Below are 26,752 nucleotides of genomic sequence, written 5' to 3'. Positions count from 1 at the left end.
ATTAATTTAAATGTACATATCTCAGCACAAGTAGATGAGGGAAAGACAGAAAGCAAGATATAAAAACTACTGTTACAGATTTTAAAATTGATAGCATATTTATATATTTAGTAATATGTATTAAGGTTTTTTTAAATGCCTATCATTTACCCACCAATACATTTAGAGCTATTTATCATAAGAGAATAAGGCTCTGGACAAAGCTTGTGTTATGCGGCATTCATCAATGCACTATTCACAAAAGTGGAAGGATTAAGAAATCTAAAAATACATGAATATGGGATTAGTTAATTATTGGTGAAATAAAATATAGAATACTTGAAAGCAAAGGTTATAAATTACATTGTGGAAATACTGACACAGGGAAAAACATACATTTTATTTTTATGTTAAAAATCAGATTACAGGGGCGCCTGGGTGGCGCAGTCGGTTAAGCGTCCGACTTCAGCCAGGTCACGATCTCGTGGTCTGTGAGTTCCAGCCCCGCGTCAGGCTGTGGGCTGATGGCTCGGAGTCTGGAGCCTGTTTCCGATTCTGTGTCTCCCTCTCTCTCTGCCCCTCCCCCGTTCATGCTCTGTCTCTCTCTGTCCCAAAAATAAATAAAAACGTTGAAGAAAAAAAAATTAAAAAAAAATCAGATTACAAATTAGAATATGCAGAATATATATATATATATGTATATAACATGCAAAGAGAATGACTGAATGAATATATAGAAATAAAATTCTGATAGTTTTTTCCTCTGAGTTATGAAACGAAACAAACATGTATTAATGATTTAATAAAAAGAAAAAACAACTATTCTCTGAAAGAAAAAGGACAACTCTTTGATACATATATTTCCCTTCAAAAACCAGTAATTACTCAAAGATATAATAGGTCTGGTTACCTAAATACTTTTATAACAAAGAGTTAATTTTATTTCTTCCAAGTTATTTTCATTACTGTGCAACTTCAGACATTCATCTTTTTAATAGTTTATTAAATACTCACTGCATTGTCTCTTACATCATGTGGATACTAAGGGATAAAGATATCTCTACCCTAGAGAAGCCCATGGTAGAGACATAACATATTTGTAAACAGACAAATTATACAATACTACAAGACAAAGACTCAATATGGAAACGTGGCCCAAGTGTTTTTGAATCCTAGACACACATTATTGTGTCCTGTGTGTCCTTGCCTGTGAGGCAAAATAGTATGGAAATAGAATAATCTCAGGAAGACTAAGGCTGAATCTGAGATAAATCAACCTAGTTGTGGGATTGACTGGCTTCTTTTGGGAATGGTCTTCCAGATCAGAGCATCCAAAGGTATCACTTGGTGAAAGATATATAAAAGTATACAAGTCTTAAATATAGCAAAGGTAGTCACCTGTAGAAAAGTTTTATAAAATGTGCTTTGGTAGAAGTAATACCCAACCAGTTCTTGAAGCTCTTTGGAAAATTTTGTGCTCTCAAGTGAGAGAGCTTGAAAAGGCAAACACAGGTGTAAAGACCCCATACATGTTGGCTGCGGGGTATAAATTAGAGGTCAAGAAAACCCCTTTGCTTTAGGGAATGAGCAGATACAGTGTGCTGAGTACAAAGGTTGGAGGCATTTGGGTTCACCCAGGGACATCAGACACCAGGTCTGTAGCAAAGGTTTGTGTTGATGCTTGTTTCATGATGAATAAAGTTCCAATTTGGATGCTATTAATACAAATCAAAGGACATCAATAAACATGTCTGAGAAAGGTGATTACTTAAATGATGCCCTACTATTTCCACATCTTGAAAAAATCCCAAACCAATGAATGATGCAATCGGAGAACAGAAAATACACTATTTCATTTTTTCAACAGGTTGACAGTAAGAATCACATAACAAAGAGACTCTTCTAAAGGGAACATGTGTTAGAGTGACTTTTTTTTCTAACAAAAGGAAAGTGGTTTTTGCATTTTCTAAGTATAAGATCTTGGCAGTTGATTTGGGCTGTTTTTTGTGTGTGTGATTTCTTTTTTGACTATTTAAGAGGAAGCAATATTTTCTTTTTGTGGAGTATCTTGTTTGTAGCTAAAAGTCATGTTGATGTAGTACTGCAGAATAAGGTCTATGCATGTGTCTATCTCCAAATACAGTTCTAGCCATAATCTTTCAAGTCCCCCTAAAACTCAACCTCCTTCATTGAAACTCAACTCATTGAATTTAACCCTAAAGGGTGTTATCAAATTAAAATATATGCCATTATATAGCATATAAATGTTATTAGTTAATTTTAGTATATGGTCTTCTGTGGGATTTCTAAAATTTTCACTTGATTAGCTTTTTTTAAAATAAAACCTTTCAGGGTTTCAAGATTATTTTTATGACTTATAATATGCATAACACATCTTCAAAATATATTGACTCTTGAAATAATTTAAGATCCATGCATTACATTTATGTCAGTTTACAGATCACACTCAAGTATGCTGATTTCAGAGTTTTCTTTGGCACTTAATTTAAAGTTACAACATTGGTCTTCCAAATCCGACATTTGTATGATTGGTGGATTGCACTGCAATTTTATTGACCTTTACCTTGTTTTTGTGCTCACTGGCTCATCAGATGCCATTCTGTCAAAAAAAAAAAAAAAATTAACCATTTCTCTCCTTATCTGTCAATTAGTGTATCTTTTGCAAGAGGCTTGCTAATCAATCATCAATAGTTCTTAGCTTGGCTGTAGCCTTCAACTCTCTATAACCTTATAGCCTTCAGGGAGCTATTTGTCTTTGCATTTCCTAATCTTGTGGATTTATATACCAGTAGACCCAAGGGCGACTTCTCAGCCCCAAGGTGGGAACACATACTTTCTTATTTCTTTGCCAAAGCTGCCTTTTACTCCCTTTTAAAGCAACCATTACTTTCTATATTCTTTGAGGATCCTTTTCTCAAGAGTGGCTTAATATTTCTTGCTGGCTCTAAAGAAAACCTATTGTTAACCCGCTACTAAGTCCTGCTAGTATAAATTCTGATCACCATGAAGCAGTAGTGAGGGAATGACATATTTATTTTTAAATGGAATGTTACAAATATTCTGGATTACTGAGAATCTCAGCCCTAGTGTCTACTTTCTGATTTCTACTTCACTTAAGAAGATTTTCACTTAAGAGAATTTAGCTTAGAAATGACTTTTGCTTTCTGTATTTAAATGTGAATATAGTGTTTACATTTTTCTCAAGTCTTTTATTTACCCTCACCTTGAACTAAGATTTGTTTATCAACTTTTTCTATTTACCTCCTTTTTCTATGAAGGTTCTTTTACTCAGCAATTGCATGCTCCCCCCAAACAAACAAATCATCCCAGGACATTGAAGGTTTTCTAGGTTCTAACAGGTAACTTAGACTCCCAAGGATATTAAGACGGAGTTATCTCACATTTTCGGCCCTTTGTCTTGCTTATGGCAGTCTTTCATGTCTCTTTCATGAAACTGTAAGCTATGTGACCACAGACATTATGTCTCAATTAGTGCTAAATAACCCAGTCTATGACATGGCACAGACTATATCTATATATAAATATATAGATATAAAGAGATGTATTTTATATACATTTATTGAACAATTGGAAGACTGAACGAATGTACCATCCATTTTGTTGGCCAACAAAAATCCTATTAATCCTTTTACTAAATTTGTTCCATCTTTCTAATTTTGCAGGTTTTAAATCTAAAGGGAAATCACCTTATATAATAAATTTGAGTAACATTTATTTTTAACACATTACTTAATCATAATAATGAAAAATGAAGTCATAGACAGGTTGAATTCTTATTTCATTAGCATGTACCAAACTATTATTCAAATATAACATTCTTACTAATTTTATGAAACCAAAATGGATAATGAAAAGATATCTTCAGCTGTTATTAATGTTCCAGTTACCGAAGTGTAAAATTTTAATGAAAGTCTTCTTAGGAAACTTTATGTAAAAAAAAAAAATAGGTATACTCAATGGAAAATGTGTGAAACATATTTAATGTGTTAAGTAGTTAAAACCAGTCTACTGTCAATAACATGTTTAAAAAAAAAACTTTGAAGTACATTATGTATAATTGAAAAGTTTCAATTTCGTATCTGTGTGAGGAATTCTCAATTATTTTTCATATTTTTAACATAAAATTACTTTGTAAACTCCATTAAATTGAAACCTTTACATATTTATGTTCTTTATACTCTAAAGTTTTACATAAATATCCATCCTCTAAATAATGCCATTATTATCAGAAAACTTCTAATAAAACCTTCCACACAATTATCCATCTACATTGGTCATGCCAACAATAGTTGGTAGGCATTGTAGACTCTTCCTTCCTTCTTTCCTCCATTCTTTGATCCTTTCCTTCCTTCGATCCTTCCTTCCTTCTTTTCATATTTATTGAGGCCCAAACTACTTGGGTTAAGGAACTGGGTAGAATTAGGGATACAGTATTGTACAAAACTGACACGGTCACTAACCCTTATGAATGTTCCAGTTTATAAAGGAATGTATTATGTTAATCAAAAAGCCATACAAAATTTTGAAATTTCCTTAACTGTGCTAAATATTATGAGCAGGGAGTTTCATGGATCAATCAGAGGACATAACAGAGAAATTTGACCTAAATAGAAGATGGGAGAATATTCCCCCCGGGGAACTGAAAGTAGAGCTGAGATGGAAAGATTACAAGTAAACTAGGTGAAGGGAGAGGGAAGAGCACTCCATGAGCAGCAAGCAAAGGGGAAAAAGTAAGGTGACCGCAGAGCAGGTAATGTTTCATGGAGTTGGAAAAGGCCAAGATGACTGAGCTGAAGAGAATGAAGAGAGTGTGGTACAAATTAAAGTAGGAGAGCAAGGTAGGGTCATGTGTGAAACTTTCCACTGCATGCATGTTTAGTATATTACACCTAATCCTCAATAAATGAAGAGAAATTGAACGGCTTTAAGCAAGAGAGTGAGGGACACACATGCGGCTACTAGCCCAAAGGGTGATTTTGTATAAATTAGGAAAAGGGGCCCTTTCTCAAGAACATTTTGCTGACATCTGCTGGGAAGTTGTCAAACAGTTATGTAAACCAGAATAATGAGTGAAGGATTCCCTGTAAAGTTGTTCAAAACACAACCTGCACAACTATCATCACCAGGTCTGACTGGAGAAGACATTGTGAAAACAGCATTATATCTAAGAGAGAAGAGTACAGTAGCTGAGGCTAGAATAGAAGCAACCAAATAACTGAAGGCTATTGCAATAGGGCATGAGCAAGAGTAACAGGTTTGGACATAATATTAGGGATGGGAAAAATGAATTCCACATACAATCAGAAGAAAACCTTAGCAGGACAGCGTTGCTTACAGACATGTGGAAAAGAAGGAAAAGTTGTCCTCATGGACAACCCTTTGCTTTCTGGCTCACATGAGAGCATCTGCCATCATTTATTATGACAGGATACACTGGAAGAGAAATGGCTCTGGGGGAAAAATGAGGACGATCATTATTTCAATTCTTGGCTTGTTAGTTTGGGGAGATTTTGAAGCATTAAAGTGGTGAGATCAAGAGAACAGTGGAAATACAAATGTTGAGCTCCCAGAAGAAATCTCAGCTGAAGATAAAATTGCAAATCTTTGACCTCTAGGTGAAAACCATAGTTGTGCGTTTTGAAGAAACTCCCTTGTGAGAGAATCCAGGTTGATAAGGATCAACCTTAGAGGTTGTGGAGAAGACAATTATCCTTTGAATGTGGCAGCAAATAACCATAATAAAAGAAGTATCACCAAGTCCAAAGAAAGAATGAGTTTAAAGACGGAAGGAGTAGCCAATTGTATTCAGTTCTACTGACACATCATAAAATGGAAAGTTTAGAAAAGCTGTCTCCTCTTAACTTTTTCCAGGACTGTAATTAGAGTGAGGGAAATAAATTGATCTAGTTTGGAGTAACCCATTGAGTGTGCATATAAGAAGTGTATGGCAGCAGGTAAAGACCATTCCTGAGAAATGTGATTGAAAAGACATAAACAGAAATCAAGGAGGCGTAAGAGTATAACAGTAATTAGTGCCTATATATTTCATTTGCCTGTTTTTGCTATTATGTGCATTGAATGTGAGATTTGCCAGCATATTTAAAAGAATATTTTCACAAGTTTCACTTGTTTCACAAGTTTTCACAATATTTCCACAATATTTTCAACCTTCCTGAGTCTTATATTAAATATTTTATATATTGGATTACATTATACTCATTTTAGAATGGCAAATAAATGAAGGTTATCGAAATCAGAAGGAAATAACGAACAAATATAGGATTACACCTTGACTGAAAAACTGTTAGAATGTCAGGAGCAAGAGGAGAAAAGGCAAAGTTTTTATAGAACATTTGGGGCATCATAGATTATTTCTCTCGTAGCAGTTTCTTTTTCTGCAGTCATAAGATATAAGGTTGGAAAAATAAAATAAGCTTTACCAGTTCAAAGTTCCAAATGCCAAGCTTAAAGATGTATAGAAGAGTCAAGAGAAGAATGAGGCTAAAACATGAAAGGTGGGGTGATGAAGAGATTCCTGCAGTTCACACAGCTGTCAAAATCATCATAATGAACCCTCACAATCTTGGTGTAATTCTCAGGGATGCAAATGCTTAGAAGCTGCCAGATCTCCACTCACCTGATGGTGTCTCTGCTCTTGTAAAGGTCAATAAATACTTTTGTAAAGCTCTTGCTGCTACTCCTCGCCCTTCTCCTGTGCCTGTGGTGCAGCCAAAATTATTTAAATAGCTCGTAAAAATTTAAACCTGTACAGGAGTTATCTTAGGCTGTGGCACGTGGTACTCATAAATTTAGTGACTCCTACACATTCTTCTACAAATGCAAATTTAAACATAAAATTTCAAATGTATCAGTTTTCTTTAAATATGTCTTAAAGTATTATATGCTCATTATGGAAAAATGTTTAAATAATAACATTGTAAAGGATCAAAAACTAAAAACCTGTATTGCTACCATTCAAGATATTCATAGTAGAGACCATACATGGGAAGATCTACTTTTTATTCTCAAGGCAATTATATTTATAATGCTTAGATAATAATAAATACAAAAATTGCATCCTAAAATTTTTATAGACATAATGAAATACATGCCCATCTTTCAACAATTATTATTTCTTCTCTCTTGATATAAGCGTGTTTAATATTTTGGTGTATTATAATAGAGTTCTCAGGGAAAAATTATAAACATTATAAAATTATAAAACATAGTGATTAAGAACTTGGTTGTGTTATTAAAAAGAACTTTGTTTCTACTTATTAATGTTTCTCCTTACTAAGTAGCCTAAGAAATGTTTCTTTAACACTCAGTGACTCATTTTCTTTTTTCTTTTTTTTTTTAATTTTTTTTTAACGTTTATTTATTTTTGAGACAGAGAGATAGAGCATGAACGGGGGAGGGGCAGAGAGAGAAGGAGACACAGAATCAGAAGCAGGCTCCCCGACACGGGGCTCGAACCCACGGACTGCGAGATCGTGACCTGAGCTGAAGTCGGACGCTTAACCGCCTGAGCCACCCAGGCGTCCCAGTGACTCATTTTCAATACAGTCGTAGTTCAGATATGAAGACAGCTTGGTTATATGTCAGTAATTACAAAGAATAATTTGACATCTTCTCATTAATGGTATAATTTCATTATCTTTGATTTTATCCTTTTGTATGAAAGAAATATCTCCCTTTAATTTATTACTTATTAGTTAAGTATTGTGCTTTCAGTGTAGACATTTGACAATTATCTAATTTTCTGAATCATTTATACATATTACCTATCCATCTTTATTTTGAGGAGTTTGTCTTCTTCAAATTAAAAGAAATTCATATCCTTTAAAAATTAATCCTTTGTCAGGGCGCCTGGGTGGCTGAGTTGGTTGGGTGTCCGACTTCAGCTTAGGTGATGATCTCGCAGTTTGTGAGTTCAAGCCTGGCGTCAGGCTTTGTGCTGACAGCTCAGAGCCTGGAGCCTGCTTCTGATTCTGTGTCTCCCTCTCTCTCTGCCCCTCCCCAGCTCACACTCTGTGTATGTCTCTGTCTCTCAAAAACTAAACAAACATTTTTTTTTTAAATTAATCCTTTGTCATATGTATTTATATTGCTTACTGTCTTGTTTGCATATTATATGTAACACTGACTCACAAATGTTCCCATAGTGAAATTAAAATATATTTGACTACAAATATATATTTATGTATATATAGTATGTGTGTACATAATTTCTTTTCTTTTTAATTTTTTTTAATGTTTTTATTTATTTTTGAGACAGAGAGACGCAGAGCATGAGCAGGGGAGGGGCAGAGAAAGAGGGAGACACAGAATCCGAAGCAGGCTCCAGGCTCTGACCTGTCAGCACAGAGCCCGACGCGGGGCTTGAACTCACGGACCGCGAGATCATGACCTGAGCCGAAGCCGGACGCTTAACCGACTGAGCCACCCAGGCGCCCCATAATTTCCTTTCTTGAGCACAGAAGGTTCTTCCCACCGACAAATCATATTAATAATCTCATTTGATTTATTGAATGACTGAGTCATTTCATATTTCACTCTCAGATCCATTCAGAATTTCCTTTAGTATTTGGTATAAGTAGGTATCCAACTACATTCATTATCACTTAGGTGAACCATTAATCCAGGAACTTTTCACTAAAAATTTGCTAGAAATTTTAGTTTCCTTTGTCTATTATATACATGCATCTAATATGGTCCATTTATTTTTATTGTTTTTTCCAGTAGGTCACACTTTAATTATTATGTTTTTGTACTATATTTTATTCTCTGGCAAGCCTCTTGATGATACTCTTTTTTCTGATTATCTGATATAAATTCTTGTTCATTTATTTTTCACACTAACCTCAGAATCATTTGTCAAGTTTGGGGTGAAAATATCCCATTGTGAGCTTGAATTGATTTTGTCTTGATTTATTAAATAACTGGGAAAGAATTGAACTCTTTATAAAAAAAGTGTTTTCTCAATTAGTGGCATGCTGATTCTTTCCATTTATTCATATTTTTAAAAACTTTCCCTAGCTAAAGGTTCTCTATCACTTACAGTAATGTAGTACTCTATTACTAATTAACTTTTTTTAATTAATTAAGAATAGATGTTCAGTTTGTCCAATTTTGTTTGGGTTTATTCATTTATTTACATGTTTTCTGAGGGCCAATATAGGACAAGCCCTTAGCAGGTACCCAATATGCACTAGAATTTAATTCACAATTAGTTCCTGCCTTCATGGAACTTACCGAAATTAGGTGAGACAGCCAAAATAAGGTAAGAAATCAAATCTAGAAATAAATGACCCCAAAATTTAAAGCATTGTGAAGGAATAAAAAAATATGCTGCAATAATGATTTTGGTAAAAGGTGAAGAAGAGTAAGTGGGGAGTGTACTCTAATACGATGCTCTGGGAAGTCATTATTTGATAGCACATCTAAGCTGAGACCTACAGTGATTTAACAACAATCACAACAACAAAAACAGCCAGAACGAGAAATGAAGACAAACATTTGAGAAATACGCTAAAAACCCTCATTGGGGGAATAATGTAAGAGTACACCCTTGGAAGTGAAAAGTGAGTGAAGTTGGGTTGTTATATGCCGAGCCAGGAGAAGAGGAGCTGAGTTGGGCCAGGCAAGTGAGGTCTTAGATATTATTTTATAAAACAAGGAAAGCCATTTGCCACTTATGTTTCTAACTCTCCATAGCCAATCATTCAAAGAAGAAAATTAGTTTTGTCGTCAAAATATATCAAGTACCCAACCACAATTTATGACTTCTACTGATACCATCTTGTTCCCAGACACTATGACTTCAATAGCTTCCTCATGCTCCACACACAACAACCTTGTACTCCTATTATCCTCCACATAGCAGCCAGGGGCATTTCCCTAATGGGAGGAGTATTCAAGCGGCAGTGGCCCCCCACTGACCTGGCCTCAAAATCTGCAGACAAATAAGACCGATGTATAGTTTCCGTCTTTTTTTTGCTCTCCACTAATATTAGAATTTTAAACCTATCATAAAATTAACTTGCTTTTACAATATTTTCAAGCTATATATGGATGGAAATTATTTGTTCATTAAGAGGTAGATCTAACTAAAAAGAAAGTCAGAAAGTTTTGAAGTTTATTTGATGAAAATATATTAAAATATTTTGAATTTTCCCTGGCTACTAATCTACTCAGCTACACATACTGCTCAGTAACTTTTGGTGATTTATAATTAATTGTTCACTATAGGGGCGTCTGGGTGCCTTGGTTGATTACGTGTCTGACTTTGGCTCAGGTCATAGTCTCACGGTTCATGAGTTCGAGCCCAGCATAGGGCTTGGTGCTGACAGCTGGAGCCTGGAGCCTGTTTCGGATTCTGTGTCTCCCTCTCTCTCTCTGTCCCCTCCCCTGTTTGTGCTCTTGTCTCTCTCTCTCTCAAAAATGAATAAACATTAAAAAATTTATAATTAAGTGTTCACTATTGAATTCTAGTTTATTGCAATGCAACTCAAGAAATGTGGTCTTTAAACACTGTTTCCGTATTAATTTGGAATGTAATGGCCGTCTAATTTATTGATTTGTGGAAAAACTGTATCCTCTATTTATATGCAAAACTTTTTATAAAACATTTTATGTAGCTATGTAAGTCATTTTATATGTCTATATGTTACTTTACATATCTATTAATGTCAAAAGTTTAATTAATTATATAATTCTAAGAGGTATATATATATATATTTAGATTATTTTTTCTTTAAAGACAGAATAATTTATTCAAGTCTTCTTATTTTAATTTTTTCTTGTACTCATTACATACTTGGCCTATTTAATACCATGCTTTGTTACTTGAGGAAAGATCACCGTAACTCATGTAAAATCACTGGGGCTACAAACTAAACATTTTGTGTCATGATTTTTTTTTTTTTTTTAAGGCATGTTGTCTTAAGTTTCTTGAAACTTCACAACAGGATTTTGTGTTCTGAACTTCTCTCTGAGGGAGTTTTACTTTTTATCATCGAGTATAAATCCAATTGTATAAACATTAATTTTGTTGTGGATATCATCCTTTCCTGGTTTCCATCCTTACAGTAGGCTTCATCTAATTATTATATTGAAGTTCACATTTAATGAGAGTTTTTGACTATGATGTAGAAAAGGAATTTGCTGATGTTCTATTGTCACGTTCCCTATTCTCCTTCCCATCCATGCAATCTGGTTTGGACAGTCATAATTTTGATTCAATAACATAACACCAAGTGTTTTTAAATGAACCTAAATTATGAATAAGAAAATCAGAGAAGATAAAGAGAGACCTATCAGTGGTAATCAGCCTTCCAGAGAGCACCATTCATCGTTTGCCATCGTTCTTTCTTTCTTTCTGTTGTCTCTTAATACAAAGCATATTTTATCATGCAAAATTTTTAAAAGTGATTTAGTAGCCAGTCAAACCGATTTATTATTCATCTTTAATTTAATAAGACACTCTAAATTCTGAAAAGTCTAATATTCTGAAAATGTGGTTTCGGCTTTTTTCCCCCTCTTTCACCATGGCAATTACATCAATATAAACAACAATTAGATGTTTCAACATGCAATAGATGAATTACTGATTCCCATTAAAGTCAGTTTATGACCCTCTTGAGCGAGGCTTCTTCGTTGCAAACTACTGTGAGGCACTATTTGAGACTTTGCATTTTCTGTTTCAATCGTACTTCAGATCCCGTAAGGTAATACTATCTGCACTACTCACACAAATCAAGATAATTCTCTGATATGGGTTTTACATTATAGTTTCTTATGTGCTTATTACTTGGAGGCTGATGCTTCTGAAATTTTTTTTTTTTCCCACTGCAGTGTAAACTGACAGTTTGCCCTGAGGGGTTCTTTCTTTGAGGAGCAATGACTAGAGGCTGTATTTTATTTTTGTAGCCTCAGAACTGCATTTGTAAATTGATTAAACTGAAATGCATATATCTTATAACTAGAAAAGAAAAACAGATTCCTAATGGACTTGCTAGAATAGTTTTAGGCTTTTATTTGTAGAGTTTCATCTAATATATAAATAATAATTGGCGTATCAATTAGGATATCTTAAAAATAATGCCAAATAAATTATGGTCTAATCTCAGGCAACAGGTTCTAGGGAGATATATATACCACAGTACATATATATTTTTTAGGACTCTTCACTTTTTCATTTAAACCTGAAAACGGATATTAACATTTTTGTTAACTAAGGGCTTCCCCTTTATTTGAACTGTCATTCTAGAATGGGGTCAATTAATTGAACCCAAATATATATTTAAGTATTTTCTTGTGCTCTGCACTTGGTTTATACTCACCAACTATAAAATTAGTTATTATGTAAGCATATTTCATAAAATACAAGTATGCAATACAAATAAAGAAGAGTATATAAGTTATATCTTCTCCAGGAAAAGTAGGGAATATACAAATAATCAAAGAAACTGGAATACAATACAATCAAAACTCATTATGCAACTGACAGAATAGAAAAACAGGGTAAATTGGTGGAAGTAAATAAAAATTATTTATATTAATGAAAATCGTAGGGTAAAATCTTTATCTCTGGCACAAGAACATATTAGAATGAACATGGTCAGCCAATGATAGAGGTTCACGCTAGCTGTGCTGCAAATGTTAATGAAGAGAGCTAGAGGTATAAGAGAAATAATAGGTAAAGGAATAGGAAGGAATCAGAAGCCCTGAGAGAAATATTATATGAAGAGCTGCTATAACTTAGCAAAACATACATTTAACAAGTTACATTACAGGAGTTAATTAGTAATAAGAGAAGTATGGTATAAAAAGTCAGCCTATGCACAGGGACTTTGGGAAGCAAGCACTTTCTAAAGTCAATATTCAAATTGGATGAGGATCCAAAAGTCTTTCAAAATATCATTACCACCATGTATTTACATTCAAGCTTTTGAACACACAGATAGGTTTGATAACACCTTTTTTCAAAGTATTTGTTATTTTTGTCCTATGGGATTTATTTTAATTTAATGAGGATTGTACATATTTCCTCTCAGTATTGAACAATTTGGAATGTTATTAAGCAGTGACAATATAGATACTATTAACACCTAATCAGGATGGTCAGTTTTATGCAATTAGTATATTTTAAATATTCTGATTTATATCTTTTTTTTGAAACAATAAAATCATGTTGTAATGCATATACCTCACACTACATTAAATTATAAGACCGCAAATACTTACGGAATATACAGTAAATGCATACAACTCAAGTTAAAGGTTTTATACTTTTACAAAATCTCAAGTTCTACATTGTCAAAGGCAGCAGTTGTTGGGAAAAAGCACTTCTGAAACCAACAAAACCACCTTTTTTATCAAGTGATATGGTGCTAATAAACATTAGAAAATATTTTGTGTCAGTATGTCAAGTACTGAGAAATGATACTGTGCCCTCGAATATGTTCTTAATATTAGTTGACTGATAAAGTCACTGCAGGTGGCATTTATTGCCATGAACTATAGTGCTTCACTTTATCACTCAGACTAGATCACAATGTTCCAACAGCTACAATCTGTTAACTCTCATCCAAATAGCTAAAATGCCCTTAAAGGAAGGATTATTTGCCTCTGAAGGTTCCCTAGCAATTTTGAAGATTTCATAAAACTTGGTAGCTCAATATCAGCTATTGGACTGATACTCAATTAATTGTGAAACGTAAGAGAAAAATTTTCTTTCTTTTCCACAAGAAACTAAGCCTGTAAACTATAATATTTGTAAGTTGTATGCATATTTCAGTCAAAATCCAGAATTATGCTCTATTGGATTGTCCTTTCAAGCTACAAAGGCATAAGATGCTCATTGGAATAGATGACACAAAGAAGTACATAATAAAATTCAGCACTCACTCTCATCTCTCCATTCCCCTTGCTCACTCCACAAGGAAAAATTATTACCTGTACAAAGCACATCTTTCCAAGTAATTTTGTTTGTCCATGTAAGCAGAGGGAAACCTACATACACAAACATAACTTTGCTTCTTGCTTCTTTAGAACATTATATTTATACAGAGATTTATTTTTCTTAATGACTGTATAATATCAAATATTTATAAATATGCCATAAGTTTTTTAGTCATTTCCCTATTGGTGGGTATTTAAGATGCTTTTTTTTTTATCACTTCAAGGAATTCTGCAGGAAATCTTTGTATGATGGTGTTTTTCTTTCGTATTTTTATTTCAAAGTGAGAATGTTGAGTTTAATGGAATGTATATTTCAATTTTAAATTCTGCCAGGTTAGTTTCCCAAAAGGTTGCTGTTATTCCAATCAGCAATGTATGGGAGTGCCTGTTTTGATTACCCTCACCAGCTTGGATGTTATTAATCTTTAATTTATTTGCCAATATGACCAATGAAATTGTTATCACTGATTCGCTTTCCCCTGATTAATAAAGAGGTTGAACATCTTTTTAAATAATTATTGAAATTTTGAATTGAAAATCTTTTCTGCTCTGCTCTTGTCATAGCCTTTACCATCTTTTCCATTGTAGATTCTATGCTACATGTTTAGAGATTTTCAAAGAAAAATTATGAGTAAAGCCATTACACTTCTGTTAAAATCCATGTAAATAAGCATAACAAAGGAAACTATCTTACAATTTTATGGATTATATTCAAGCCTTATGTTTTAGATAATGTGTGGGTAGTAATGATGTTTTGTATTGGTTTTGCTGTCCTAGCATACACTGCTGCATTTAGGATTTGGTCAAAGCTTATTCTGAGAGCACATTTCATGGATAACAATAATTCATAAAATCTTGCTTCCATAATATAACTAAATTGCATATTTATAATTTATCTGAATCTAATTACCATAATATTCACATAAAGAAAAAAAACAAAACCAATTTCATCCTTTTTGGAAGCATTCAGGAAAAGGACCTAAGCTGCTAATACATAATATTCAAGTTTAAGTCCAAATATTGAGTACTCAACCTATGTCATAACAAGTGTTTGAATAAAAGTAGATTCCACATTATATAGAATATTTTGTACATTATTATCTACAAATATGTTCACATTTTGTTCATGTTTATTTACCAATGTATTTATTCATATGATCAAGAAAGCTCTACTGAAAGAATTCAAGGTTTTAAAATATTAAAACAGTCATTAATTTAGTGAATTGAAAGATATAAGGAAATAGTTTATAATTGTACCACTAGATTCAGAAAAAAAAAACCTATTAAAATCCATTTGTAATCAAATAAAAACTTCTTATCTACATAGTAGACTAAAAATGTTTTTTTAACTAATTAAGGGAATAGCCCATACACACAAATCTAAACCCGGCATCACATTTATACTTACTTTAGATATATTTTCAGTAAAATCATGAATAGAATTATCCTCACTATAATTTCTATTTAATTTCACAGACTGTGTGTGTGGTTAGGAAGGATAACAGAACCTGGCCAATTTCAATAAATCCAGGAATTGAAATACAATGATATAAAATTAGAAAAATAAAACAAAATTGTCATTAATTATATAGGACAGATAAACCTTAGAGAATCTAGAAATCATTAGAAATAAAATAGTGAACAGCAAGGTTGTTTGGTATAAAATAATATTCAAAAGTCAGAACAATTTACAATCATAATTTAAAAAATTAAAATATTTTAAATATCTCCTAAAAACCTAAAACGACAAGGTACAAACAAACCAAACTACTAAATGATGTATAAGGCTTTTATAAATAAAATTATGCTAAAGCAAATAAAAGATTTTAAAAACTGGAAAAACATACCATGTTCATGAATGATATTATTTAAAATTATAAAGATTACAGTTATCCAAAATTATAAATTCATAGATTCTCACTCAGAATATCAAACAAATTTCATAGTACTAGACTAGATAATTTGAAACTATGCAGGCATCAGTACAAACTGTACAAATGCCAAGGACAGCCAAGGAAATATGGAAGAAGTAAAGGTGATAACACTTATAAATGAGTGGATGTTGAAGAGACAGAGAAGATTTCTTCAGAGAAAGAGAAAGAGAGAGAAAGATGCCGATACAAGTTCTCATGGGGAAAGATAGAGAGGAAGTGAAAGGGATGCTTTCTCTTATCTCAAGCTAGGTGAGGAGATTTCAAGCCAATCACTTAGAGAGCTAAACAAGTACTCTCTCAGGTTTGGGAGCAATAGATTCTTACGTCTGGTTACCATTTAGGAAAGGGTAAAGAAGAAAGATGTGGTTGGAACAGTCTTCCTAGCTGGCTGCATTCAAAACACTCTGTACTTTACAAATGGTTGTGTAATGATGCATTTTGGGTCACTCGAATTTTCAAAGGCAGTGGAATTCCAAGAAAAGAGTTGTATATGAAGAAAGGAGTGAAAAACAGCCTTCCAGATGACAGACATCATTTGCCAAGTAGCATCAGTCAGAGCTTGCCACAAGAGAATCTCTAAAAATACAAAAAAAAAAAAAAAGCACACACCTAAAAAAGAGCAACTAGCAACTACGCATCTGCAACACCCAGAGGGAAGTAGAAGCCAGATTATATACCGCACCACAAACAAAGCAGGGTCCTTTTGTCTGTTAAAGTTTGATTTTCAAAAAGTTTAAACATATAACTCAAATAAACACAAAAGGAACATGTATTAGGGAAAATGTAATTGAAGAGGAAACCATTATGATGATTCAAAGAGCATTTAAGAAGTTGAGGTTTATAGACAATGAATACTAAAATAAGATTGCTTGGTTACTTACAAAACTTGCTGATTTCCTATCGAACAACAAATCATAATTTCTAGGGTTATCTTTTTTAATAGAAAGAGTATCTGCATCTTTGTTGGACAAAGATACACAAGTAAACATGTAATGTCACTAAGTCTGGGACTTTGTTTAAAGTGAGTTAAAGTATATATTTCTCTGGATAATCCTTAGATAGGTCCATTAAACAATGTCCACATATGACCTTAAATGACATACAGCCCACGTTTTAGCCCTATTTCCAAGTTTAGAACAATTTTTCTTAACATATCTTTATCCTGAACTCCCATCACCTTGCCAATCTCCAAGAATAAAAATCCACTTGTAATGACATCTCCTCACCATGCCCACGCTTCACAGCACACTTCCAAGTCTGAAGCTCACCCCAGATGGAGGAAAAGCTGTCTATTTAATTTGAATAATATTCAAGGATTTTATAATCATATTGTATCATACATTTTAGTTATTAAAGAGAGACTGGTAAGACTATATGTATATTAGAAATTTTCTAAGAAAGTAGAACTTAAATGTTCACTGAAAAAAAAAGGAACATGTGAGGTGAGGTATATGTTAACTAACTCAGTGGGGGACTCCTTTCACAAGGTATATGTATATCAAATCATCTTGTACACTGTAAATATCTTATATTTGTATTGGTCAATTATACCTGAATAAAGATGGAAAAAAAGAAAAGGAAACTGGTGTTAAGACTAGGAATTAGACAAAATGCTATGGAGCAAGTCAGATTCTTTTTTTTTTTCTATAGGACAGATTGAGAGACAATGGGAGAAAGAGTAGGGCTGCTTTATGAATACACATAACGGATTTTATCTTATTTCATAAAAAACAGTTATATTTGTAAGAGTGGAACTTGGGAATAATTGCCGTTTGTATAAGAATAAACAAATTGTAGCATAATCATACAATTAAATACACTACAAAATTAAAATGAATTAACTCTAAATGAAATGCAGCATCCTAGATTGGATCCTAGAATAATAAAAAAAGCATCCGTGGAAAAAATGGCAAGATTCAAATAAAGTGTGAAATTTAGCTAATAGTAATATACCTATGTTAGTATGTTGGTTTTGAAAAATATGTAATAGTAATGCATACACACACACACACACACACACATGCACACACCTCTTACTGCTTTTGTTTCTTTGGAGAACCCTAACATAGGAACTGTCTGTATTATCTTTGTAGCTTTCCTATAATACTAAAACTGTTTAAAAATAGAAAGTTATTGGGGCGCCTGGGTGGCTCAGTCAGTTAAGCGTCCGACTTCAGCTCAGGTCATGATCTCACGGTCCGTGAGTTCGAGCCCTGTGTCGGGCTCTGTGCTGACAGCTCAGAGCCTGGAGCCTGCTTCAGATTCTGTGTCTCCCTCTCTCTCTGACCCTTCCCTGTTCTTGTTCTGTCTCTCTCTGTCTCAAAAATAAATAAACATTAAAAAAAATTTTTAATAAAAAAATAGAAAGTTATTAAAAATATTAAGTAAAGCTACATGCATAAACAAAGATAAATCACAAAATATATCTTTGAAGAAAGTTATAAATATATTGCTTTCTCATCTGTAATCTACCCAACACATCCAGATTGTAGATTCACTGATATTTTAGACTTAAGAAATACAATGTCATATACACACGTATATCAATAAGATGTATTTTTTTTCCTTAAATACTCATTGGTATACCCTTGTTCGTAAAGGAGGAACAGGTTAAAATGTTAACAAAAATACTTGTAACATTTTAGGAAAATTAATCATTACTATGTTAACATTTTTATATTTTTCAAAGTTAATTACATAATTTTATTTAATTCCTCCAGTAGTCAAAGTAGGCAGAAAATTATACTAATCTAATGAAGATATTCAGAAATGTTATATGGCATGACTAGTTACAGTATAAAAATAGTATAGTAACAGTTAAACCTGAATCCAGTTGTTTCAAAATTTTATGAACATAGGATGACTATGGAGTCTACTGGGAAGCTAATAAATTAACAACTTCAAAATATTTTAAGGGTCTTCAGGTAATCCTCTGCTATTTGAAAGGATCCCATGTGCTAACCAACTTGCTCAAAATCTGTCCTATAGATCTTACATTACCATATGCTGGAATATGTCCATTTATTTCTTATTATATACACTTTCCTTTTCCTTTCACTAAAAAAAAGAAATCTGCATTAATGGTTGCACCTTCACACCTTGTTACATTCCACAATCATGACAGATCTACCAAACATGCAAAGTGGAGATGAGGAGATGAAGCAGGCCCACATCTCTTTCTCCAAAATAGCCAAATGACTATTCCAGATAACTTGCTCCTGAAAAACCTATTTCCAGGTCAGAGTCCCCTGAATTTTCACTAACTCTGTTTGACTAAGTCAGGGAGTGTTAAAGAATCTATCAAATATTTTACTCTTAATACTTTCCTCTACAGGTAGAGAACCATGGATCGCTTCCTGCTAACTAACTGCCTTATTCAGTAGAACCCCACATTCAGTAAGAGATGGAGGAAGTTGCAAATCCAGTCACTATCCATGCAAATCAATTTCACTCAGACATCTTTGCTTGCTATCCAAACGGTTATCTATTTTTATAGTCTCACTTTTGTCTTAATTCTCTAGGATTCCCTTTCTTTTCAAGCACATTCCTACTTAGCCAAAACTCCCAAACTTCCTATTTGCAAATATTTGAAATTACAATTACTTTTTAGTATTTTATTCCAGTGTCTTTAAAAGTCCCACACATATATAATAACATCTTTTATTTCATTTATGGGACTTTATCCTATAATAGTTGCAGCTACTATTGCCAATCTTAACTTCAATGTGTCAGATGGTACAACTAATTACAAATGTGTGTTTTAGTTACTACATAGACAAATACAAGAAAATAAAGTATGCATTTAGGTAATAAGGCAATCAAGCTTATGTAAAATATTATCTCCTCTTCTGAACATATATCTATGAAAGACCAATGCTACTATCTTCTCCCAAGAAAAACCTTTTTTTGGGGGCACCTGAGTGGCTCAGTTGGGCAAGCAATTGACTCTGGGTTTCAGCTCAGGTCATGATGTCACAGTTTCATGAGTTCAAACCCTGATTCTGCAGCACAGAGCCTGACTGAGATATTCTTTCCCTCTGTCGCTCTGCCCTCCCCCTGCTCTTGCTATCTTGGTCTCTCTCAAAGTAGGTAAATAAACCTAAAAAAAATTTTAAGGGGCACCTGGGTGGTTTAGTAGGTTAAACATCTGATTTTGGCTTAGGTCATGTCTCACAGTTCATGGGTTTGAGCCCAGCGTTAGGTTCTGTGCTGACAGCTCAGAGCCTGAAGCCTGATTCAGATTCTGTGCCTCTCTCTCTCTGCCCCTCCCCATTCATTTTTTCTCTCTCTCTCAAATAAATATTAAAAATTAAAAAAAAATAAACCTTTTCATGCTTTTATTTCCACATTTATTTCAATGTCTGCCACACTGTAATAATTAAACATTACACCTGTGTAACTAGATGCATTAATAATCTGTATAAATTCTGATTTGTGTCAATTCACACATACTGTCTAATAAAAACAAGATGACGTTTTGCTAGTCTGTATTTCATGTCTTACTTCTAGCCACGACCTACTAAGAAGAAAATACAGTATCATCTTCTGGTCTGCTTCATAGTATATGCAGGTAAGTCTTCCCAAAGAGACCATCCTTGAGGCAAAATTCAAACTCCCTTGTATTGCCTTGGAGAATTTTTCTCTACTGCTCCCTCAACATGATTAATAGATTCTTTTTAAAAAACATCATATCAATTGTTGCAGAACCTACTTTTTGCTTCAAGAAGTGATATTGTTCCCCACTTCAGACTACTTTTGGCTAGAATTTTTTTCTTTTATTTTCCAATTATACTGAATGCTCTTTATCTAAACACAGCAATTATGAATTCTTCCTTTCGTTTCTTTTTTTATCTCATTAATGCAAGTAGATGGAAAGAAAACAATTTACTCTTTTGATTGATTTTTCTAAAGTGTAACTTATAATAAGAAAGGAAATAATTTAAAATAATGCTGCCTACTTGAAGAACAATGCCAGAGGAAGCATAGGATAAAGATAAAACTTTAGGATGGAACGCTATACTACAAAATGAAAATTCAACTAATTGAAATCCTTGGGCATCTGGTGACTTTAAGTGAAAATTCAATATAACATTTTTGCCTTCAGTTCTTCCTATCCGTTTAAGAGACTAAACAAAATGTACAGTGCAATCTTGCATAAAGGAAAAAACATAAAAATCTTTGACTGAGTTACCCTGTGGATTTGATAAATTATACATCAGGATTCGATACTGGGAGCATTTTCTCCCTGTGCCCTTTCCTGGAAACAACTTACAGGGAAAGAAAATGAGCATAAGGGAAGCCTTGATTGTTCCTTCTACTTGATTGCTGTCTTTAACCTCTCCATCTCAGCCCAATCCTAGGGTCCGTTAAACTTTTTTACTTTCAGGATTTGATAGATAATGTACCATTTCTTAAAAACATTTTAAAACTAGCTTATCTCTGATATGCTATTCCATCTAACACTTTCTGGCATTTTCTGGCTATAGGAATAACAGTTCATGCAAAGTTCAGAACTAATCGTTTTTCTTTTTTTTTTTTTTTTAAATAGCCATATACTTAACTCATGGCAACTACACTGTGTATAAACTTTCTTTCTTTCTTTCCTTCTTTCTTTCTTTCCTTCTTTCCTTCTTTCTTTCTTTCTTTCTTCCCCCTTCCCTCTCTCTCTCTTTCTTTCTTTCTTAAATATAAATTCCAGTTAGTTAACATACAGTGTAATGTTAGTTTCAGGTGTACAAAGTAGTGATTCAAATCTTCCATACAACACTTGGTGCTCATCACAAGTGCACTCCTTAATCCCCGTTACCCATCTCACCCAATTCTCGCCACCACCAATTTCAGAACTAATCTTTAGGTATTCTTTACAATGAAAGAAATATCTTAATATTCCTTATTTTTTATGAATTTATTTTGGGGTGTTTTTCTTGATTAGCACCTCTACAGGTCAGGTAACAAATGTGTCACAAGTACAAGATTAACAGAAAATGGAAGGACATTAAGGTAGTCTCAGTATGGGAACTGGGGAGTTCCCAGCTTTGTTGATGTTCCCAGCTGAATCAATTCCACTCCAACTCCAACCTAATCCAACAAGAATCTAGACAATTGTCTTTTGTTTCAGGATTTCTCTGCAAAAATAGGTACCATTTGAATTGACAACAATTTTCACTACATTTTAAAAACACAAAATCATGTAAAAAATACTTAGCTTGATAAATGTGCTCTGCGGCGCCTGGGTGGCTTTGTCTGATTAAGCCTCAGACTTTTGATTTTGGCTCAGATCATTTCACAGGTCCTGAGGTTGAGTCCTGTGTTGGGCTCTGTGCTGACAGCATGGGGCCTGCTTGGGATTCCCTCTCTCCTTCTCTCTCTCTCTCTCTCTCTTTCTCTCTCTCTGCTCCACCCTCAACTCACACTTTCTCTCTCTCAAAATAAATAAAGTTTAAGAAGAAAAGAAAATAAATGTGCTCTGAATGGTGATTTTAGTCAAAATATCCTTCAGAAAAACAATAACAGGTTACTTGATGGATTTACACATTCTAATTTTTTTAATCATTGACTTATGACTTCCAGTCAACATCTTATCCATGTAGAGTCTTCCCTGTTTAGATAGAGCATAGGACTTTAGTATCAATGCAGTACGTTTTTACAGTGGCCTGTGGTATCCCCTCCTGGGCTAAACAGGCATGCCTTCATTTTCACTGGAGTAAGCAAAATGCTCCCCAAGAGAAAGGTTTCTGCTCAGCATATCTCTAAAAAGGGAGAGAGAAAACAAAAACAAAAAGCAACAACTAGGAGCTGTCTTCTCTGAAATATTCTTTTTATCCAATGGCATACTTAGCAAATCTAATTCTGCAGTTATATTTTCCTGTAGTGTTTTTTTATAATGTAAAATGAATCCATCTTTTTCTTGTATCATGATCTATGCTTAGTAAATTCACTAAAATTAGCATCCTGGGGCATATTTATTTCCCCAAAACCAAATCATTAACACTAAAGATAAATTGATGTCCTTTGTCTATGACTTGATGAAAAACTTGGACATTTAAGGATTTCTGGAACTACTCTCCTTTCCCCCCCAATTTAAAATGCTTTATATAATATTATGCTGCATGGATCTGTGAATCTGGCATATCCCTTCATTATTCCAAGGCTGAGTTAAATTCTAAAATCGCTACAACAATAAAATATTTCGTAAAATCCACAAATGTAATAAAACGTCGTGAGAACTGACATAAAATGTTTGAAACAATCTTAGCTGGTTTTGTCCCTGTAATCACCCCAGTATTTCCCACGTCCATTTCATTTTCCTACTCCCACAAAAGAATCATGAGCTTGCAGGTGTTTCTTCCCATGTTCAGTTTCACAATTTAAGATTTCATATTTTCTCAATATCCTTATCATATCACTGTCAAAACTTCAGGGAATGATGTTGTCATTTTAATCCACAGATGACAGAATATCATTTTTTCTGTCTCTTATGAGAATGCCCCTCCCACTTGTTCATTCACTAATTAGAATTTCTCTGTATATCCATGTGTATAATTCATGGATTTTTCTTTTGTTCAGAATCTGGAACACACCACACTTAAATGCAGCGGATTTCTTATATTCTAGTTTAAATAATAGGATATATCAGTCCACTTAACATCAAGTTAACAAGTTTGGTAAATACCCCTTCTACTGGGTCCTAGAGGAAAAGTATGGCACAAAGAACATTCCATATTTGGCTCTTTGCCTCCAATAGGTACCTCCTATTCTTTAAAAAAAAAAAACCACCGCTACTGATATAACCATTTTCTCACTTTGCTGTTTTCCTCTAAAAGCAGCTTCAATAAAAAATAAGTGCGTGTATCCCTGTAACACACACATCCATGAGGCCTTAAGTATCCCAGAGAAAGTTTGAATGAATGACAATTGTTTATATTCCCCACATTGTTATTTAAGAAGGGTGTTAAGTTAAATACCTACTACTTGCATTATGAATCTTCCATGATTTTTCTTTGTTATTAATTATAATAAAACTTGACTCTGAGGATCTATGCAGTGTTCAAGGCTGTTATTTCAAAATGGTGTTGTGATCAGAAAAGTAATATTAATCAAAATGTTTATATCATATTGAAATAAAGTATTTTGATGGCTACTGTTAAAATTCCATATAGTTTTGAATCTCAAAGCTATAGGTCTTCTACACTTCATGCTTTGATACTGGTTCTCAAATGTCAAATTCTATATTTGTCTTTGGTTTTCTCTTTAGCAATAAATTCCACACGGCAAATATGATTTGAGTAAATGACCTTCGATTAAGCTCTTTGCTTCTCTTACTGCAGTGCCAGTACACTGGCAGCAGTATAAAGATTTTAGTAGCAATGCTTCCCTTGCATGTGATAAAACAGATAATAAAGATCAACATTCCCTAGGTACAGACTGGCCAATACTATCTTTAAAAGACACAAAATGTGCTCTTCACATAAGCTATCTACTAAATAATATACTCAAAAGATAAAATAGGACTCTTTACAACTGTTTCACCCATGTTCTAATGCTGAAATGCATGAACATTTAGAAAATCCAACAGTGCAATAAATTTATTAAAAAAAAATCTAATGATGTTGACATTAATAGTAATTTTAGTAATACTATTGTGGTCAAAATTTATTGAGGGATTTCTATGACCATTGTAGTGTGTTAAATATTTTATACATATTATCTAACTTAAATTACCCCATAATACCTCTGAGGTAGATATTATTATTCCTCTCATTTTTTTTTTTTAGATAAAAAACGTGTTATCTGAATTATCTACTGAGAAATTGTCACAGCTGTGCTTCATGCCCTGGTGTGCCCATCACATCCAGTTTTCTAGTCACTCTTATACATTACTTTAAGAACGATAAATTCAGGGGTGCCTGGGTGGCTCAGTCAATTAAGCATCCAACGTTGGTTCACGTCATGATCTCACAGTTTACAAGTTTGAGCCCCTCATTGGGCTCTCTGCTGTCAGCATGAAGCCCACTTCAGATACGCTTCCTCTTCTCTCTCTGCCCCTCCCCTGCTAGTGCTCTCTCTCAAAAATAAATAAACATTAAAAAAAAAAAAGAAGAATGATAAGTTCATCTTTAGCCTCTATTACTAGGCTTTATTTTATTTGTGCTCTTCTCTTGAACATCCGATTTCATACAAACATTAAGAGTCATCCCAATATTTATTAGAACTATACCTTCTTTATAATATGTATTAATATTTTTATTATAATTCTGTGCTAGATTTGAATATAATGCATATAGTATCCAATGGTATTTTCTACGGGATTTTTTTTTTCTTTAGTCAGTGTTGTCAAGGCCACTCAACACATATTGAGTTTTACCAACAAACTTGAATGCAATGCTCTGACTTACTGATAATGAGGAATGTTGTTATGAAAACGCTGTCAGGAAATTTTGTTAATAGTCGCAACATTCATAAGAAGTCTGTGCTAGATACCTTCCATTTATGCCTCCAGATTTATTTATTCTCCCTCCTTCTCCTCCTACCCTCTGAACTGATTGGCTGGACTGCATAGACTGTATTAACAAGGTGCATATACCCTAATTGCTTATGGTTGTTTTACCCCTAGGCAAGAAGTCAGAGCGATGGAGCAGAGTAAGATTAGTGTACGTTTTAATGTTTTTTTAACATTTATTTTTGAGAGACAGAGCAAGACAGAACATGAGTAGGGAAGGGACAGAAAGAGAGAGGGGACACAGAATCCAAAGCAGGCTCCAGGCTCTGAGCTGTCAACACAGAACCCAACGTGGAGCTTGAACTCATGGACTGAGAGGCCATGACCTGAGCCGAAGTCAGACACCTAACCAACTGAGCCACCCAGGTGCCCCAGATTAGTGTACTTTTTAAAAGCAGACTGTATTTTTAGAGCAATTTTAGGTTCACAACAAAACTAAGTAGAAAGTACAAGGGAGTTCCCATAAACCTCCTGCCCGCAAACGAGTAGCCTCCCCCACTATCAACACCCTGCACCACAGTAGCACATTTGTTACAATCTATAAACTTACATTGACAGATTATTATCACCTAAAATTCACAATTCATCTTAGGGGGCTGTACACTCTATGGCTTTGGACAGGTGTATAATGACATAGATCTGCTATTATAGTATCATACACAATAGTTTCACTGCCCTAAAAATTTTCCAAGTGCTGCTTATTCATCGCTTCCTTTTCCCTGACCCTTGACAACCATGGATCTTTTTATTGTCACCCCAGTTTTGCCTTTTCCAGAACATCTTATAGTTGAAATCATAGGATTTAGCTTGTGCAGGTTGGCTTCTTTCACTTAGTAATTCTCATGTAAGTTTTCTTCATGTATTCTCATGGCTTAATAGCTAATCTTTTTAGCACTGATTAATACTCCATTTGTGGATGGGCTACGGTTTATTTATCCATCCACCTATTGAAAAACATCCTGATGGCTTCCAAGTTTCGTAATTATGAATTAAAGCTGCTATAAAATTCCACGAACAGATTTTTGTGTGGACATAAATTTTCAACTCATTTGGGTAAACACCAATGAGAACCATAGCTGGATTGTATTGTAGACATTCGTGTACTTTAGTTTTTCCTCCCTTCTACAAGCCAGGAATCTCTACAAGATGATGTCTCCAGTTAGGGTCCCTTCCCTCATTTCTTCGGGACTCTAGGTGCTAATAGCCACACTGCTTTTAGCCTCAGATTATGGCGCTATCCTATGTGGTTTCTTTGTATGTAACATTCCTCTTTCTGGTGTGCCATCTATTTCTTATTTTGACTCTAACTGATAGAAAATCCAAAGTAGACAAA

The 26,752-nt window shown here is 33.8% G+C and overlaps 1 long non-coding RNA gene across 2 annotated transcripts in view; it reads right to left on the bottom strand.

Annotated features, from left to right (window-relative positions):
• LOC113600791 (uncharacterized) overlaps nt 1–26,752 on the bottom strand; it is a 58,562-nt gene that overhangs the window by 11,726 nt on the left and 20,084 nt on the right. The window lies entirely within an intron of this gene.

The sequence above is a fragment of the Acinonyx jubatus genome, chromosome A1 (assembly GCF_027475565.1).
Source record: "Acinonyx jubatus isolate Ajub_Pintada_27869175 chromosome A1, VMU_Ajub_asm_v1.0, whole genome shotgun sequence".
NCBI classification, from domain to species: domain Eukaryota; kingdom Metazoa; phylum Chordata; class Mammalia; order Carnivora; family Felidae; genus Acinonyx; species Acinonyx jubatus.
Note: the sequence above shows the minus strand (reverse complement) of the source record. Positions and strands in the feature narration are given on the sequence as shown.